The 20,764-nt window shown below is 41.4% G+C and overlaps 1 long non-coding RNA gene across 2 annotated transcripts in view; it reads right to left on the reverse strand.

Annotated features, from left to right (window-relative positions):
• LOC119805933 overlaps positions 1-20,764 on the reverse strand; it is a 112,652-nt gene that overhangs the window by 36,245 nt on the left and 55,643 nt on the right. The window lies entirely within an intron of this gene.

Below are 20,764 nucleotides of genomic sequence, written 5' to 3' on the forward strand. Positions count from 1 at the left end.
CCGTCTCCTACAGCCACCCTTTGCTTCCTAAGGAACTTCAGCACTTTCTTCCGGCATCCAGGTCTTTAAGATGCAAACCCTTCCTCCTGTCACCGGCTGCCAAGCAAACTTCATAAAATAGACTTTTAACACTCTTCCTCAGGAGCTGCGCTGACCAGGGCTGAGTGGTCAGAAGCTGGGACTGACAGCCCTCCCACGGAGCAGTAATTAGGGATGCTTCCACAGTATTGTACCCTTTGACAACCAAACAATACCTAGAAAGCCAGGTTCGTGATGCAACTTAAAGTCAGCAGAATAGGAGCCAGGGCTGGCAAGGGGAAGGGAGAAAAATTAGAGAGGTCAATCATAAGGCTGATTTTAGGTACCAAGGGGTGACACCCAGCATCAGGGACAACTGAAAGGCATTCCCAGTTGGAGTTTGAGCTGAAATGCAAAGCGGGTAAAGCAGGAGGCCAGTACCTCTTCAGCCAAGGAGGAGCCAGTCGCCTTGCCAGGAAGGGGAAAAGCAAAGCTTCCGCACCTCCCAAGGCTCCTCTGTTCCCATCTGGGCTGCAGCAACCTGAGCATCCTCCTGGGCATCAGACACGGCCTCCTATAGGAGTCCAGCCCTGCAGGGCCCGCACTTGGCCCCTCACAGTCTGCTACCAATCTGCAGCTTGTCTCTCATTGTTGCATGAACGAGCACTTTCTTTTTCCCTGATGATTTTGGAACCCTCGCAGGGCTCTGCCCAAAAAGGCCCCGAACAATGGGACCTGATTGTTTTGAAATGCGCCCAATGGGAAGCCTGGGCTGCGCTAGGAGGACTGATCCGGTTCAGCTGTGGTTACAGTCCATCAGCAGTCAAGGGCTACCTGACTGCCCAGCCTCCCTTTGCAGCTGCTGAAGGGAAATACTGGAAAAGAGAAAGGGCCAGGCCAGAGGCAGCCCCCAACATGCACGTCTTAACCCTGGAGGGAAGAAATGCCCCACCAGCTCGGGAGGCTCCAAGATGGCTTCAGGCCTGGCTCCCTCCCCATGCCTTCATAATCGGCGTTCAAAGCGGTGAAAGGCCTAATTGCCCGGAGCAGTGTGGTCAATCTTCCTGGAGATTTAGCTGCCTGCTTTCATCTGACAGCCTGGGAGGGAACTCAGCATTTCCCTTCAGGCAATCTATATGGTCGAGCAGTTCACTGCGGAAAGTGGCGCCTTATCGATTTCTGCCATAGCTTCCATGGCTGACTCGAGGATCAGAGGCTCTGACAATGACTAACAAGTTTAAACCATTAGTCCCATTTGTAACTACTCAGCAAAAGGCTTGTCAGTCACCGCGTACCATATACTGCAGCTTTTAGCAGATTTCTAATCCCATTCATTTTGCCACAATGACCCCTGTAGTTAATGGGGGTTATCGGAAAACTATTTTTTCCCCTTCAAAAGCTGTGCCTTTTTTTCTTCTTCCTCCTCCTCTTCTTTTAGCAACATAAAAGCCATTTCAGTTGTGATGTTTCAAAACAGTGATGCAGGCGATGATTGATTCCTCTCTTAGGAGAAAACCTCCATCCTGGTGCCCAGGACATCATGTGTGTTCCTGGAGACTCTCCGTCAGGTGACAGGGAACAATGCCTCATCAAAGGCTTCCTGCCCTACTCTCGTACTGGCTCATCTAAGCACCTCTCCTTCTCCCTCTCTGAACTACAAGAGATGTGTGTCACTGTCAGAAATTTCTCTTTCCACGTTGAAACCATGCCGAAGAATGTCTGGCTAAAACCCCCTCCCCTCAAAGTGGTTGCATCCCCCCAAGAGTTTCTTAGAAAGGTGTCCAGGCCCAGCTTGGACACTGAACTCGGTGCTGTTTTACCCTAATCCTTGGTAATTTCTGAAAGTGTGAGAAACACTAGTCAAAACATCAACGCTTTTTAATATTGTTTAGACTAAATATAGAAAACTTTAACATTTCCACTATATGGCTTAAGATACTTTAGAGAAAAGGATGAATTTTTCTGCACAATAGTTCCATGGTTATCTGACAAATTTTTGAAATGTTTTTCATCCCCCAAACCCACAGCACCTGGCTTCTTCTAAGCATAAAAATGAATAGCAGTGAAAGAGATAAATCTGGCAAGAATGAAGGAGGGAATGAGAATTCGGAAAGAAAAGGTGATCTATTTGCCCATGGTGGATGGAGCCAGGACACAAAAACAAAAGGATGCAGAGTAAGTTTTTTTTTTTTTTTTTAAATTGTGTTAGCTAAATGCTCACACAAATTTGATACAGCCTGAAGGAGCATTCACAGTCAAAACAGTCCATTCTGTGGGGTTTCTCCTAGAACAAGCTCCAAGCTCCCGCTTGTAGGTGGCTTCTCCCCCTCCCCATTCCTACCGCTGATCTTCTCCCTACTCATCACCGCTCAGCTTCTCCTGGTTGGCTCCACCTGTCATCAGGCTCCATCTCCCGAAGCCCTCTCTCTGCTCGAGCCCACTGAGACGGATGCAACTTGCGCTAAAATGAAAGTGACTGCTAAGGATTTAATATGCCAAAGGCTATTTCTTGACATCCCAGAAACCGTCCTGCCTAAGGGCCAAATCAGCTCTGTTGTTGCCAAATTAATTTGAGGAAAGGGCAAAGTTACCTTCCTATAAGATGTTCCCCAGGGGAGGTAACACACCTGCTTCCTGTCTGATTGTGGCCCTGCCACTTCTCAGGAGATATTTTTAATAAGAGGCTGCCCTGCCTTACAATCAGCCATCGGTTAGATTAGACATTGGTCATAAGGAAAGTGAAGAGAAGCCTTACCCCCATCGCATGTCAAAAACTGCAAGGTCTAAATTTAAATTTAGGGCGAATTTGATAGGAAAGCAAGAGACTGCAGCATTTCCAATCTTTACCTCCTGGATTTCTTTTCCTAACCACAGACAGGGACTAGAGCAATAAACAACATCACCCTGGCCCAGTGACTGTCTTTGCACACAGTTACTTCTGGGAGCTTTCTGTCTGGACTGCCATGCTGTGACTATTTAATTGACCTTGAAGCACAGACATCTGATGACTTGTTTGCAATCTTTTGACATTTTCGATTATTACAGAAACATGTTGTTGCGTATGTTGCTGCTGGGGGTCGGCAGGAAATTACTTGGTCCGGGCAGATGGTACTGATGACTCTATGTAAAAGACTGTGTGATAGGCAGGGCCAGTGTGGCCGTGCAGACACAACAACCCAAAAACTGGGGAGGCGACAATTTTATGACATCTGAATTCTCAGCCTGGGTTTGTGAAAAGATAAAGAAATTATTCCTAATTTTCCTCACACAGGCTGAAAAGAGTCAGGGTCTCTTATCCTCCAACCCACCCACCATGAATGTTAATATATAATTGGAGAGCATATAAAATGGAAACGTCATTCTGCTGGTAACAAAAGATCTAACTCATAACGGATTGAGCGACATCTTGTGGTCAAAGTTGAGTATGGCACTCATATACAACCTGCTTGGCTTGCTGGCATGCCATTGAAAAAAAAAACCTGTTCCTGCCACCCCATATCTAGCTTTTGGTAATGTTAATGAGAGGCTGTGCAAGGGTATCAATTCAGACATCATTATACCATCTTAAAATACTTTGTGAGTGCACATACTAATTTAAAATTAATCATCATACATTAACGTAGATGTATCCATGTAGACAAATTTAATCGATAGTCTTTCATATTTTTAATAGCAGATTACAAAAGGAAGCATATAAGATGCAAAACTATATGAGCAGTGTTTATATTCTAAGCCATCTGAGCACATTGTGGAAATCTGTGCTTCCCCATGAGAGGAAATATGAAATACTTACTGATTCCTTAAATGAAATCTATTTTCTCTGTATTATACAAACCCATGAGGAGAAGGAGAAAGTTGTCTTTCCCAGCATCGGCCTCCTTCCATGTCCCACAGTCGTGTGGATTTTGATCAATATATACAATGATAATCTAAGGGAGGTCCATCAGCAATGCTCAGGCACTGCAGCCATACCCAGTACCTTTTGATTTTTTTCTTAAGACTGTCAATTTGACTTTCAGAAAATCAATTCACTATTTTCAAACTATACAGTTTTTCCTACTAAATTTCCAATTATAGATATCATTTAGTCACCATGGCGCCATAAGAAAAAAAAAAAGCTAATGAAAATCTAATCAAGGGCAGCACGCGAGTTATCGAATCAAAACTCGGACCCTAAAGATGAAGTAGATGGCCTCAGGAAGTCTGGTGAATTTTCTCTCTCATCTGGCTCAGAATATTAACGGGATTCTCCCGGATCCTGGTATCACACATGCGGCTTTTCAACAACACAATACAGACATTTCCACAAGCACTTGGCCTTTGGGGCTCTGCAATTGGGCTCTGTGGTTCTGGAATAAAGAAAGACACTTCCATCTCTCTTGAATGTAGCTTTATCATTGGAAATGTGTAAAGTCTGATATGGAAAATGCTACAAGAAAAAGACTTAAGTTTAAATAATTTTTCTATGTGTGTCAGACAAGGTCCAAACAATAAAACAGGAAACCATGCAAGTATTTCAAATAGCTATTGATTATATTTATGCAGGGATGGAGTGTGAATGTGTCCTGACGGGTGTCTGTATGTGTGTTCAGATAACAGGACAGATTCTGGGAACTGGTTCTCTGTTCTACCATGTGGATCCTAAAGATGAAACTCTTTGTTGTTGTTGTTTTGGGGTTTTTTTTGGGGGGGGGTTGTTTTGGTTTGGTTTGGTTTGGTTTGGGTTTGGGTTTTGGTTTTTCGAGACAGGGTTTCTCTGTAGCTTTGGAGCCTGTCTGGAACCAGGCTGGCCTCAAACTCACAGAGACCCACCTGCCTCTACCTCTAGAGTGCTGGGATTAAAGGTGTGCGCCGCCACCACCCCACAGAAAGCACTTTTACCTTTACTGACTGGGAGCTCTCGCTGAACTCTATTCTAGCCCTGAAGGCTTTTCTTTGTTTTTAATGAAAATAATTGGTCACAGAAAGTAAGCAACTCAATAGCATATGGCAAAGCAGTGGTATTACTCAAAGATTAGCAAAGGGACCCCAAAGGTGAATGAAACGCCATGACTCCTTCCAAACTCCTCTAGGTCTCCCATTAGCCAAATACCAAACAGCTGGAGAATAAGTTAACAAACGACAGAAAGAAAAGGGGGAGGGAGGGGAAGGAAGGGAGGAACAAAGGGAGGGAAGAAGGGAAAGAGAGAGGGGAAAAATTGATTTTAATATTTGCCATTTGCCAATTTCCATGTGGTCAATTGCTACCACTTAAATCAGTGTGACAACGGGAAAAAATGTTCACAGTTATCTAATGCAGTGGTTCTTAACCTGTTGGTCAAGACCCCTTTGTATGTAGGTCAAATGAATTGCCTAAGACCACTGAAAAACACAAATATTATCATTTATAACAGTAACAAAATTATAGTCATGAAGTAGTAACAAAATAATTTTATGTTTGGGGATCACTGTAAACATGAGGAACTCTATTAAAGGGTCACAGCATTAGGAAGATTGAGAGCCAATGACCTAGTGTTTTTCTGCATGCAAATAACCTCAAGACCAAGTAACCTAAAAAGTAAATATTTAGAAAATAAGCTTTGGGTATATATTGTTTGCTTTTCAATATAATTGCCTTAACTATAAGGTTTACAAACTGTTGGTGGTGGTGGTAACTGGTGTTAGCAACCAGTTCACAGCATTCTCAGCATTTAGTAATGGCTCGTCCTGGCTGATGTGAGCTGGGGCCAGCACACTTGGCCTTCACAACGTTCTCAGCATTTAGTAATAGACTGCCCTCGCTGATGTGAGCTAGAGCCAGCAATCTTCATCCAGTGCACAAGAACCCACATGTCATATGAATATCCTTTTTCTTTTACAGACTTTGAGAACGTTACCTTGTCTCCTTCATTTCTTCACTTTTAAAAATGGGAATGAGTTTTATTAGGTAAGTTCTTAAGTCATTTCTGCCAATCATGTTCTTTGATTAATTTTATTGTGTTGCATGGTTTCAAGTTGAGCATTATCTTCTATTTCATTTTTTCTTTCTCTCATTTACCTTCCCATAAAATCGAACATAGATCACTCTCTTTGATCAAAAACATAAGTCAAGACTAGAAATAGAGAAAGCCATAAAAAAAAGATGAATAAAAGGTGTCCTGTGGCAGTCGGGAATCTTTTCTAAATGGCCACATCTTGAGAAAGCCTGATCTAGCTTATTTCCTTGGAACTAATGTCAGAGGAGATGAGTTGCTGATGGGCCACAGAGGCAAGGACCATTAACGCTTGATTGTCACTAATTCTGAGTCAATGTCCCATTTCAAAGTCATTAGTAGTATTAAAAACTGCAATAATGCATAGAGACAAAGGGAAAAGAAGAAAGCAACCAGCCTAAGGGCATGTTTAACATCTTACTAGTGACTTAAAGAAGGAAGGTCCGTGAAAAGCCTTACCTGAGTTTGTATTCAGGTTTCTTTGTACTCAGGTGATATAGAAAAATAATAATAATAAAAAAAAAACGACTTCTTCCGTCAACAAGTTTAGCATTTTTACAGTATTGCATCCAGGTAGATTTGTATCTGGTACTGACGATCCTGTAAAACTTCTAATTTCCTTTTTTATTTTATGTTTAAATTAATTTTCATTTCTGTGTGTATGTATGGGAATATATGCTCTGTGGGTGTGGGAGATCGCAGATGCCAGTAGGAAGAGTGGATTCCCTGGCACTGGAGTTACAGTCTCTTGTTAGCGGCCCGGTGTGGGTGCAGGGAACCTAACTCCGACCTTCTGGAAGAGCAGAGAGAGTTCTAACCACTGGGCTCTATCTTCAGCCCTCAATTTCAATACTTTTAGTGACGTAACATAAATGAATGAGCTTCAAAAGCCTGTCAGTCAATGCATCCTTTCCTGTAACTGGGCTTCTTTATTCTTTCTGTTCAACATTGATGTTTAGGGACTATCTAACCTAGTGCTCGTCATCGTATTAACAAAGCTAACCATGTGGTGGGTTTACAAACAAATAAAGACCCTGTTATGTACAGAGGAGAGGGGAGTGTGAGGGTCACGGAAGTGAATGAAAAAGACGTCCCAGTTCAAAACTGAGGGGTCAAGGGTGCTGTGACGGCATTGCTCAGGAAGCCTCACGCATTCGTTTGTTACTGGAAATTTGGGGACATTGCCACATGTTGCCAGGGAAACTGGGTTCCCCTCTGGGAAATTAGAAAGAACTCAGAAGAAAGATCAAGGATGATTTTAGAAGTTTAAAAGAAAATCTCCAGAGCAGGCAAGCTGTAAATCCTGGTAGCTGCCTGGAGGAGAAAGACAGAAGAAACAGAAAGCCATGCATTTTGAGTTAGGCATGGAGGTTCAGCAAACAGGCAGCCACCCGGAAAAAGATGTAGGGTGGACTTTAGAGAAAGACTAAGGAAGCCCGAAGTGTCCAGGGAAGCATGCTTAGGAAAGAGACGGAAAGAAGAAAGGGGGAAGTTACCATCTCTAATTCAGAAAAGCAGGGGAGCTGCTGCTCTTCTCTGTAAGCCTCTGTGGGTGAGGGCGGGGAGTCTGGAATTCTGCGAGGAAAAGTGCATTATCTCATTAAAGAGATAACTATTCCTCCCACATCTTTCACAGGTGAACCCGTCTTCCGAAGATTCTTAACCAGGCGCTTGACCAGCCCGACTGGAATGTTACATCTCCAACCAGGCCAGAGCCCCCATTCCCTTGCCCAGCAGGAAATAGCTTTCCTTTAATGGTCTTTCCTTTAATGCTGCTGAAATATTTTGTCTCTTTACCAGCACTACTTTCTAGTTTTCCATGGCAGAACGTGATCCACAGTAGCAAGGGGAAACTCCCTAATTGTTGAGGCTAACCCTCTAAACCTACAGTCAATTTGAGTCAAGCTAGGATCCACACTGTGTAGAGTGCTACAAGATAGTAGGAAACCTTGAAAAGGTATTGGTCCTAACATCTTGGGTTCTGGGAGCAATCCTCATCTCTGTCCCTCCCAAGTACTTAATTTTCACGTATTTATTTAAAGATAGGCTGTCACATAGCCCTTAAAATATCTCAAACTACCTAGATTGCCTAGGATGACGTTGAATTTCTGATCCTCCTACCTCTACCTCCTCAACAATAGATTTCAGATGTGTGCCACCACACCTGATATACGTGGTTCTGAAGATCAAACCTAGGGCTTTGTGCATGAGAGCCAAGAATCCTACCAACTGAACTACATCCCCAGCCACCCCTTCTGCTCACCCAGTTTAGAATTTTTCCCTCTTTACTTCTTCACACTATCTTGTGCTTGTCCTAACAGTTCCTACTTTGTTGACAAGGCAGATTTAGCTTGTCCTGCTTCAGTGTGCTGTTCTGAGGTGTGAATCTCCGTTAGCTCGAGCTACAGGGTGGTGGTGAAGTGCCTAACACTTAATGAGTGAGCCTGCTCTCACCGCTTCCCTAGCAAAGCCCGTGAAGGCATCATGAGCAGTCTTCTGGATGGGCCTCATCTACTAAACTTGAGATTCTACTGTGTAATAAAGCAGAAAGGATGCACAGGGCAGGCACATCCGGTGCTCCCCATCACTCATCTCTCCAGACAGTACAATTATCATTAGTCTTTCACCAAGCCCTCTCCACCTAAACTATTTCATAAACTTGAGGAATTATAAGTTCACTTATCATAAGAGCCATCAAGATTGTTCACAAATTCCAATTTCACAGAAAAAAAATTAACAGTCTGATAAGGTTGCTATAAATTTCAATCAGAATTCCTATTCAAAATTTTTTGAATTTCAAACTATAATTGCCCCCTCAAGATCCCTGCTAATTAGTATTGAGCCTACTCATTCTCATTTAGTCTTTAGAGGATCAATATTTAAATTATAATGCCTGGTGAATGGTTAGCACTTTGATGTGAGTGGTTGCTAAGAGTCTTCAAGTATACAGACCATTCAAATTACTAGTGCAAAGGCTAATACAAGCTCAAAAAAAAAAAATAGAACAAAACCATTGAACCCGCAAAATCTCCCCCACAGTGACCATATTGTTATATCTTAATATAAGAAAACGAGTCATTTGTGGCTTTTAGTTTTTAACACTCTGTTCACTTGTGGAATGGTTTTCTATCAAGCTGGAAACAAAACTTAAAATATAAATTCTAGAATGGATCAAGGAAGCAAATTCTCAATATGCAGCAATTGGCAGAGTTAGTGAGTCAAACCTGACTGTATGGAATTAGTAACACCACAAAGAATAGGCTAGAAAGAGTATTTCCCAGCCAGCATCCACCACAGACAGATCTTAGCTCTAGCCCAGTGGTTTCAACTCTTTTTACGTAGAGTAAGCATGAGTATTCCAGTGTTTCAAAGAAGGAAACGAACCATATCCTTCAGTGCACCAGCTGAATTCTTCCCAGGGATGTTTCCTTTAGCCCTAAAGAGTGAAGTGGTGCCGGCAAGCTGAACCCTGTGTAGACAAGGTCAATGTATCAGTCCTTCTTTGTCTAACAGTTTCATTTTCCAATGTGAAGAAGCATAAACTATTGCAAAATGTGGTGAAATAACCACGGATAGTTTATGTAAATATATTGCCTTTGTTTGTTTTTACTAGAATTAGTTTCATCTAAGCTAATAGTACACCACTATGGCTTCCTTTACTTGAGAGGGTATAACAGGAAGGTCAAAATTCAAGTCCTTCCTGGCCTATAAGTGTGAGGCCAGCTCAAGCAACTTGGTAACTTACTACTTAAAACTCAGATTTTCAAAAGTGCCTAGAGAAATAGCTCACTGATAGAGCATTTGCCTAATATATATAGTACATGGCTTGGATTCAATCCTAGTACCACAAAACGACGTTTACTCTTGTACATGTAATTTAATGTTTAGCTATGGCGAAGTGTAGCAGACCATTCCTTATATTCATGAGCATTTGCCAGCCAGCCTTGCTACCTGGCGTGAGCTGGCCCCAAATCACCATCCACGTAATAGAAAAACCCTTCATCTCTAAGGAAGCCTTCAAGAACTATTTAAGCCATGCTCTCTAAGCCTCTATATCTTTCACACCTAACACTTAAGAAAAACCTACACATGTAACTCCAAGATACACATACATAATCTTTAAATAAATTCTTACCATGTTCATATAGCGCTCGGTTAAATGCAGCTGTTGACTACAGGAACCCCCTACACGGTTCCAAATACCTGCCCAATTATTCACATTACACTTCAACTGATGTATGCTACAAAGAGCTACCTTCAAATAAAACGTTTAGAAAATAACCAACATGAAAAACAGCTATATGGAAATCATGTTTACAAACATACACACTCTATGGATTTTTTAGAAGTTTGGACTTAAACAAAGGTCTGGAGAGCCAGTTGGGTCTATGAAAGCTGTTCCCAGAGTAACACCGGTAGAAATCACTCAAGTAACAGGAGCGGCTTCAACTGATAATGAAAGAAAGTCATTCAACATTCTCTCTGTAATGAGGCAAAAATCACCTTGAGTTTCTTGCTGGGCGCTCTGGTGTTCAATAATTGGTTCATTTGATGATTATATCAAGCCTGCTGGCAATTCATTTCTAAATTTAGATAATGGAGGAAGGAGAAGTCTGGTTAATAGGGAATAATTTCAAGAAAAACTTTGCTGACTAGTCCTCTGTCCTTGCTGCAACTAGGCCATCAGCCAGTTGGTGGAAGAGAACACAATGGGATAAGGCAGGGAATTCAAAACAAACCTCTCTCTGTAAACAGCCTCCTTGGACCCACTGGCACCTTAGACCTATCCAGAGTGGGCAATAAGTGACTAGATCCTGGAAAGAAAAGCGAAAGTCTAAATGGTGGTGAGGGAAGGATTCTAGCAGGAGACAGATCAGTCACCCATCAGAGACCACCAGCCAAACAGTGGCTGCAAAGGGCTCCTTTTGTAAAGTCACTGATAGAACAACAGTTTTGATGTCCTTTTCAAACTATGGCATCCTTCATCATCAACTCATCCTCTTCTGAGCGTTTAGATTTTAGCTTTAACAGTCATTTTTCAAAGGAAGTTCGTTCATGCCTACATACAGTTAATTGTGCCCAAATTTTCAGAAGGTCGCTGCAGACCCTGAATTTTTTATGACTCTTCCCAGGCTGGCACCAGTTAGCATTATCTAGCCCTTCCTACTCTTTTTTAATCAGGCTAAACTTGTCAAGACTCCTACGTCGTTCTACCATTTGTGCACCATGTTTTCCAGCAAGCTTATTTCCCCTTGTTAAATAGCACCCGCTGTTTAACTGACAAACAGCTTTGAATGAAAATAAGAGAGCTCCTGAAAAGTATAATGATTCTGCACTTCTCGCCACCTGGAAGATAAAAGGTATTCCTTTAGGTCAGCCCAGGAGCTTGGTCTGTGCTGCCACAGCAGAATACCTGCGACAGTGAAATTTATAGTGAGCCAAAATTTATTGCCTTATAATTCACAAGATGGGGGGAACCCAATATCACAGGGCCTGTAGGAGGTGAAAGGCTTCTTGTGACACCATCTAGCAAAAGGCAAGAAGATACAGAAAGCAGGGGAGAAGAGGGAGAAGAAGAGAGAAGAATGGACAGAGGGGGAAGGAAGAAAGAGAAAAGGAAAGAGAACAAAACCCAGTATTTTATTATAGCAGCAATCCCTTCCATGTGGGTGGGGCACTCGTGGCATAACCACCTCTTCAAGATACTCACTGCTTTGAAATTTATACTTTCAAAATTCTATCCATGCATAGTGCACTTTGATCATGTCACCCCCATTATCGTTTCTTATCCCCTCCCCTCCCACCAGATCCCTCCTTCCTTCATAGTGTGCGTGAGAGTATGTGAGTCATAGGGAGAGTGTGGGGAAGAAATAGAGAGACAGACAGACAGACAGACAGACAGACAGACAGAGGGGGGGAGAGCATGAAAGAAAGTGTATGTATGTGTATAAATTAGAGAGAGAAAGTCCCACTGCATTTAATTATTGTTTGCATGAGGATGAGTGGGGATTATTTACTTGAGCAAGCAGGTAACCATTTCTTTTTGTTGTTGTTTTAGTTTTTGCAACACAGGTTTTTTCTGTGTAACAGTCCTGGATGTCCTAGAACTCGTTGGCCTTGAACCCACAGAGATTCTCTGGATATTCTCCTGCCTCTGCCTCCCAAATTCTGGGATTACCACCACTGCCCAGTTTCATTTCTTAATATGGTTGGAATCTATTATATTTTAAACCAACAAAATTTCTTAAAAGAAAAATTCTGGTCATCCCACATCCTCAGCAACTTTTCTTACTGTTGATATCTATATTTAGCCTTCCTCATGGTTTGTGATTCAGCTTTAAATAAAGTTGTTTGGCTAAACAGTGGAGACTTGGTCCAAGAAAGATGTTAGGTAGTTTCCTTCCTCATCATTCAGGCTTCACAGTGAGTACATCATCACACACTGAGGTAGCTGTGATGTTATCACTAGCTGTGCTATTAAATGGAACCATCATCATAACAGGGGTCCATGGTAGACATAATACCACTGTGGAGTTCCAAGTAGAAATTACCTTTTCTTTTAAGACCAGATTCCCTGAAACTTGTTTGGCACAAACATTGACCTTGATTCTGGTTAATGATGTAACAGAAGCCTTTTGGCCTCGTGCAAAAGTGGAGACTTGGATTTTCCTAAGAATTGATGAGATTAAGATCCTTCTGAAGTCTTTTTTGCCCTCTAGATGTCACCTTTCGGGAATAACTGCTCTAGAAGCCTCTCTTTTCCATATTGATTTGTAGGAATTTATTTTGCAAGCCTCTCTACTACCTATGGTCCAAATACTTTCCCCAAACACTTGTTTCTCTGTCGATAGGTAAGGGTTTTTTATATAAAGAAACTCTCATAATTGAGAAGGTCAAGTTCAACAACTTTTCCCAGTCAGTCATCAACATTCTGAATTCAAAAGTTTTTATCCTAAATTATCTTCTAAAAGTTTCCATTGTTTTCCTAGTCATCCACTATTGTAGGATTTCTATTATTTGTGTGGGTATAAAATCAATACAGCATCAACTACAAAAAATAATACTGTTCTTTTTCTACAGACTTTAAGTGAAAGATTTGCAATAAATAAAGCCTACACTTATTCATGGGTCTGGTTCTGAATATTAGTATATTCATATGTCTGTGCACCATTAGCACACTACACTCACTAAAGTGGCTCATACAAGTTAAAACCCATCCAAATCTACTTAAGGATGTCTCTGCTTTCCTAGAATTTGGGCTTTTCCATAAAAGTGTTAGGGTCAGATTCTTACCATTCATACTAGCATCATAAAAGCAAAAACACACTGGATGCACACAGCTCTAGTCCTGAGTGCATCCCAGTTTGGAGAGACAGGGAGCTTCCCGAATCTCCCAAGCCCTGAACACAGCACAGTTCTGCACTTACTTAGCCCTTCAACTTCTGTCAACATTTTTGTACTGCACAGAACTTTCTATTTCTTCTGGGATCTGCTTCGCTGGGTTCGCAATACACTTTCCCATTATACTGCAAATTTCAAATTTACTGAATTAACTTGCAGGATGATGAACCATTTTTCCTTCTGGATTGTCCTATTTGGGGTTTCAGTTCTGGTTGCTGTTTGTTTTTAACCATTGTAAAACTTGACAGAGGCTGAAGAATTTCAGCAGCCTCTTCTTATGATCCCTCTGTTCACTAATTTCCTCTTTCCTTTACTTCTGAGTTTCTCTTTACGGTTTTCTCCTCTCAATATCTCTTAGTTTAGTTTGCTACTCTGTAGCTGATTTCTTGGTAGAATGTTCTTAATTTGTCTTTTGGTGTTCTTCCATTCTGCTACAAGTCCACATGTTCTCTTTGCATGTGGCTTTGCCAGCATTCCTCAAGTCATGAACTGACATTTTCATTATCATTTATAAAAATATTTTCCTCTTTGACCCATGGATAATTCAAAACCACTTAACACTTGAGAATCTTCTAATAATTTTGTCATTAATTTCTAGGTTAATTGTAAGTGTTTTGAATCCTTCGACAGCTGTTAAGAACTGATTTACAGCCCTGTATCGACCCATCTGCACACAAATAGGATGTGTGTCCTGGCATTTTTAAGTAGATAATTCTATAAATAATTCAGTCATGTTTGTTATATAGGTTACATGAATCTATATTATTACTGACTTTTTTATTTTTTCAAATGTATTCTTTTAGTTACAGAGGTATACAAAAGTTGCCTACTCTGTCTGAGGATTTGTTATAGAGGAGAAGGATGATGATGATGATGATGATGATGATGATGATGATGATGATGATAGGTCAACAGTCAGTACACATTCATTCTTTTAGTGAACACATTGATTGTCTATGCAGGCTACAAATTGCCTAAAGTTCTTACTATAGCATTAAACCCAACTGAAATATAGTGCCTACACTCAGAACGCTATTTTTTAAGCATTTAACATGAATGAAATTTAGTCCATTTAAGAAAACACCTGATACCTAATGGTTCCAAATCTCTCTAAGAATTCCATAGGCGGCTCTTCCTTTTATGAAGGGTGCTTTGCTCTTGTATTGTTCCTCTGTCTTCTTATCATCATTAACTAGAATCTTCAGACACATTATAAACCAGAGGTAAGATTCATCCAGAACTGTAGGGAATGAAAAATTCATCTTTTGAGCTGGGAAATTTAGCTCAGAGGTAAAGCCTGGTTTGATCCCAAGGAAGGAAGAAAGGAAGGAAGCAAAGTCAGTCTAGTTCTCAATAGTCCTTTCTGACTTCTCTGATTAACTTGTCTTGTCTTTTACTCTATATATTGTCAATGCTACCATTTTTTTATTGACCAGCACTTCACTATCAGACACATACTTTAATTCACTATGTATCTGTGAGTACGTGTCTGAGCAACAGAGAATTTTTAAAGGAAATTGCAGAAGTACTGGGAGAATTAGAGGTGGAAAAGGCAACACGAGTCACAGAAAGAATGACTTCACAAAGTCAGACTCAAAAAGAAAAGAGGATGAAAGCAGACATGAAGTACGGCTGTCCTGGGTGACAGAGCCCATGGAACAGGGCTCACACTCAAGGAAAGGGTGCTGCCTGGTGTTCCTGCACTGGGTGTCACGGTGTGAGAAGAAGCTGGGAATGGGACCAACTGCTACTGGAACCAGTTGGGATAACAAAAGCATAAGCAGAAGGCAGATGAAGGGACATGCCTCTAGTTCCTCCTCCGACTTTCCAGGTTGACGGAACTTAACAGGGAGCCAGATGACAAAGCAGGAACGTGGTTACTGTTGTCTTAACCCCTGTGACTCATACAGAGGGAGGAGCAACACTTGGTGGAGTCTTTGCAGAAATAGCTCAAGTCATTTCTTCATGTGGATAAGAGTAACATATCCCAAATTTACATCGTCGTATAACTAAGCTATATGAATTATATTAGGTCACAGTGTGTTAGAAAGTGAAGGATGGCAATAAACAGCTAAGTACATATCCATGGATGTTGAAACTCCTGCTTAACATATATCACAGGTGACCATGCAAGATGATTGGTACAAGTGCAAAATGTTTAGAGTTTATTCTTAATATAAACTAAAAATATAATGCTTTTTTGTATATTGATTGGGTGGCCTTTAAAAAATAGACCCCACTTTTTATGGAGACCATTGGTGTAGACCAGGGACTGCAAAAGGAGTGTCTATGAGCCAGATCTGTCTGCTGCCTATTTAGTTTTTTTTTAATAAAGTTTTATTGGGAAACAACCATATTATTTGCTTTCATATCATCTGGGATTGCCTTCACCCTGTAACAGTACACTTGAACACTTACAACATAGTCCAGATGTCCTGCAAACTCCAACTTATTAACTATTTGGACTTTTATAGAAAAGTTTGCTTGCCCCTTCTCTAGACATTATTGTCCAATACAGTTTTCTACAATGATAAAAATGTTTCATCTCTGTGGTTTCCATAATGGGAGGCACTGGTCACACTTGGCTATTGAGGTCTTCGAATGTAGCTAGTATTGCTGAAAAACTAAGGATTTTGTCTTATTTCATTTTAAAAGATATATCTGGTTAGTTACAACTGTAACAATACAAGAAAAACAAACAGCCGCTGAAGCGGCACCTGCGAAGTCATCTAGAGTCTGAGGGTGAAGGTGATATACCGAAGCAGCATGCCATCTCTCAGCCCTTTGAAATCAAGCTGGCCACATGACTCGTCCTGCATGATCAAAGGACAGCAGGCGTACTATGCATCCCTACAAGGCCAAAGCAATTGCATGGCTGTGCTCCACTCTGCAGCACCCAGTATCTGCACTGCGAAGCCAGTGTTGCAAGAGCGTGATATGCGAGCTCACCATCTGAGCCCTGCCTGCATGAGTAGCAAGAGTCAGCTGCAGACCACTGGACAGATGCATGAAGTCGAGCCAAGAGAGTTTGTCTTAAGGATGTCTGGAGGCTATTTTTCACTTCAGCATAACCTATTTGAGGCTAAAGGCTTCCCTAGCACAGCACTCAAATGATCTCAGTATAGTTTACCGCCTCCCTTGCCTTGCATGCAGCAAAGTGGTAGGAACATGACTAGCGTCAGTGCAAGGCTTCAGAGTCAACATCTCTTATCTTTGAGTTTCATGAGAAAACCATGGGTTTTAGAATTCCACGTCATGGGGCTTTGGGGTCAGTTTGTCACCTAGCACAATTACTGGTTTTTAAAGGTCAGTTCTTCTTCAAGGTCCTTGCTTCCTGCTGTACTGCTTTTGAGACAAGGCCATGAAATTGTGGAGTCCTGACTCTGCCATTCAGAGAGATGAGAATGGGGAGTCCTGACTCTGCCATGCATGTCCATGAGAATGAAGAGTCTCAGTGAACTGGCTTGTGTCTGTCTCAGTTTCCTCTTATGTAAGGTATATATATATTATAGCATAATCAGTGTCAACAGTAATGGTCCAATACCAGCAATAGTTAAGAATAGCTGTTGGTGTTCTCCTCGGCCCAGAAAACATGTTATATAGTTAGGATGCTGAACGTCTCCCTAAATCTTGTGTGCTGAAGGCTTGGCCTGTAGGATAGTGTTATTAGTAGAACCTTGAAAAGATGAAGCCTGAGGAAGGCTCTTTAACTCTTTGGAAGTGTATCCTCAAAGGATATGGTAAGAGCCTGGCCGCTCCCTTTTCTTCTCTGCATCTTCCTGGCCATGAAGCAGGCAGTTTACTCAATCACAAACTTGAGTCACAGTGGGCGGCCTCACCACAGTGCCAAGTGCTCATGGGCCAGAAGGTCCAAAACTATCCACCAATATAAATCTTTTCTCTACATAAACTAATGGATGCCAGTAATTCACCATAGTGAGAAAAACTGACTAGTAAAATGTTCCTTTGTCTCTTCCCTTTCTCTCTTGGGGAAATACCCATGTTGTGTTTATTTCTCAAATGTCAGTATTTCTTCCTCAGTAACACATTTCTGAATGCATCACCTTGCCGTGTCTCTCTCCTCTGAACTCTACCCCCAAGAAACTCCTGTTCTTATATCCAAACCCCACTCACATGTCCCCTTCTCAGAGACAACTAGCCCATCCAAGGCAGAGTTCATCCCCTCCTCCACCATCCTTCCTTGGAATTCCCCGGTACCCAGCATGGATTTTATCTTCACAGTCATTACAACCACACCACTGTCTACTTGTCTTCTGAGCGACACCTTAATGGCCATGTGTAGTCTTCTCATATTTGTATCAGCCCAACCTAATCTATTAGAATTTTTGCCACAAAACAAGCCATTAATAATCAGAAAAAAAACATCATAGAAAGAAGGAAGAAGAAAGGAAGAGAAAAATTAGATTTAGAGATCCAACTCAGTGGTAGTGAATTTGTCCAGTATGTGTGAGGTCATAGTTCAGTCTCCAACATAGAAAAGAAGGAAAGTGGGGAAGAGAAAGAGAGGTGAGAGAAGGGAAGAAGGGGAGGAGAGAGAACGGAAGGGCAAGAGGGGGCAACTCGGGTGCCTGTAAAACAGAAAATACCCAGAAATACAGTTGTCCTTGCTGAGAAAAACGTGTCTTCCTTTTAAAGAAGTGCAAAATCTTTCTGAGTCATCCAGCATTCTAAATGAATTTTTAGTTGACAGGCAGTCTATAAAAGGAAAGAGTTCATTGCAGATTGATGAAATTGAGGCAGGTTCTTTTCTTCCTCTTAGTGCTTAGGCCCACAGTTTCATAATTATTTCTATTTCATTAATCGGTTAACTATAAAAGGCAATTCAAGGGATGAGAGGGACTATATTTGGTACCCACGTTACAAATACCACAAAGGAAATTGGCAGCATTCTAATAGTAAGGCCCAGCCCTTGTGGAGAAGAGCCTTCATAAAAAAACATGTCAAACTGTTATTGCAATCATGCTTCTCTTAGGGGGAGAAATGGCCCCAGTAACACAATGTAATAAAGCATTAAAATTTTTTAAGATAGGAAAAACCAAACCCTGTGACATATGGCATAAAAATGGAGGGGGACTCTTATAAGCATTTTAGAGAGCCACATAAGGTTGTAGCCACTGAGGTTATCGTCAATTTCTCTTTGCTGTTGCCCCAAATATGCTACTGCCCAAGTCGATGACAGTGTAGAAGGAAGGTTATTCCTCCCAGTAAAGGACAAGGGAGCACTGACAAGGAAGAAAAGGAAACCAATATTGCTTACGAAACTCCAAGAAAGCAGTGCTGAATTATTTATATTTAAGTTTGAATGTTCGCTGCTGTGAGCTGTTAGGGAGTCAAAAAAGAAATGGAGTTCCCTCCCTCTTGTTCAAGAGGACTGGTTCTTTGAAATTGGGGGCCCTCAGAGATGAAGCCCTGGAAGCCTTTGGGGTTCAGCACAGAGCTCACAGTTAGTTGAGGCAGAAGTTTTGATGAGCAGCATTTCCAGGTGTGCACAAAAGTCAGCACTGTCAAATTGTTCTGGGACAAGAGTGGCCAACAGAAGATTATCTTTCACCCTGAGCAGTCCTGCCATGATTTTCAGAGGCTGTATGTCTCTCCGGTTTGTAAGGTGGTCAGCAATTGTGTGCAGTCAACCACACTGTCTTCATTCGAAATAATGAAAGCAACCAAAGTTCAAGAGACCGGGGTCAAACTGAGCCCATTCACCATCGAGGGAAGATTGCTACTTCTTTATTAAGTGAATTGCACAGATTGGGTAGGAGCCTAAGCAAGGAACATTTTCCTGAACTGTGGAAGGTCATCTTGTGCTGATGGCTTGGGTTCAACATTCTCAGGGAAGTGAGAAGGGAGCCAAATCTTTGTGACCATACTGCATTGCTCTCAGGGGCTAAAGGGAGAGGGTTCATAACCTCATTCATCAGTGAGGAACTAGATGGTGATCAAACAGAGAAAGAGGACTGAAGGTGCCCACCTCCACAGAAATCAGCTGCAGTAACTTTTGGAAGGTAAAGAATATTACTCAAGAAAATCTGAGTACAAGCCCTATGCCTATTGAAATGAGACCACAGACCCCACCAGGTATGCACGTCATGGAAGAAATTACTTCAATTTCCATTATCTTAATTAGGAGAATAAATTCCTTAGTGGAAGCAAAATCAAGTGAGAAGGCCCAAATGACAGGGAAGAAAGATTTTTACTATTTGTTATTTTAAAAAGTAAAATATCTTTTCAGGACTGAAGAGATGGCTCCATGAAGTGTTTACCAATGTGTGAAGTTTAAAATTGATTGCTAACTTGACAGGCTCTAGAATCACCTTGGAGAGTAGTCTCCAAGCACATTTGAGAGAGGAATTTTCTAGATCAGGTTATGGATGGTGAGAATACAAGCCTGAATGTAGGCAACACCATCCTGTGCACTAGGATCCCAGGGTGCATTTAAAAAAAAAAGGAAGGAGATGAACACAAACATACAAAGCATTCTGCTTCTTTGCTGCAAACACAGCCTGGCCAATCAGCTTCTGGCTCCTCTGGTCATGATTTCTTTGCCATAATGAACTGTATCCTCTCAAACTGTAAGCCAAAATAAAAACTTCCTCCAAGGAATTACTGTTATCAGTTACTTCATCCCTGCAATGGGGAAGATAACTATTATACCCTGCAAACATGAGGACCTAAGTTCAGATCTCCACAGAAGGTCCCAGAGGCTTGTTGGGCAGACCGTCTGGCTAAATTGGTGAACTCCCCTGTCTCAAAAATAAGATGAAGAACAATTAAAATGACACTTGAAGGGGCCAGAGAGATAGGTAATTAGCTAAAAGCATTGGCTGCTCTTCCAGAGGTTCATAGTTGGCTCCCACGCCAACATGGCTACTCACAGCCACTCATAACTCCAGTCTCAGGAGATCTGGCATTCTGTTTTGACCCCCATGGGCACCAGGCACTCACATATTAGTGTATGTGTATATGTATACATATATGCATTATACATATACACATGCAGGAAAAACACTCAAACACACAATAAAAATAAAAATATCTAAAAGAAAGAAAAGTTTATAGCAATCTCTGGCCTCACATACACACACACACACACACACACAAGTTCACATACTTACATACAAACACATTAAAATATTTTTGTTTCTTTTTTAAAAAATAAAAAGTCACAGTATAAAATATACCACTAGCTATTTATTGTTTTAGGTAAATGACATTGTAAACTTGGCTCTCATCTTCCAAAGTATAATAAATGAGAAAGTTACAATCTGATGACTTTTACTTATCTTCCAAAAACTAGTGTTAATACAAGCTCTATAATGTGGACCAGTATTAAAAGAAACATACATCCAAACTCC

This window comes from Arvicola amphibius, chromosome 1 (assembly GCF_903992535.2).
Source record: "Arvicola amphibius chromosome 1, mArvAmp1.2, whole genome shotgun sequence".
Taxonomy (NCBI): Eukaryota; Metazoa; Chordata; class Mammalia; order Rodentia; family Cricetidae; genus Arvicola; species Arvicola amphibius.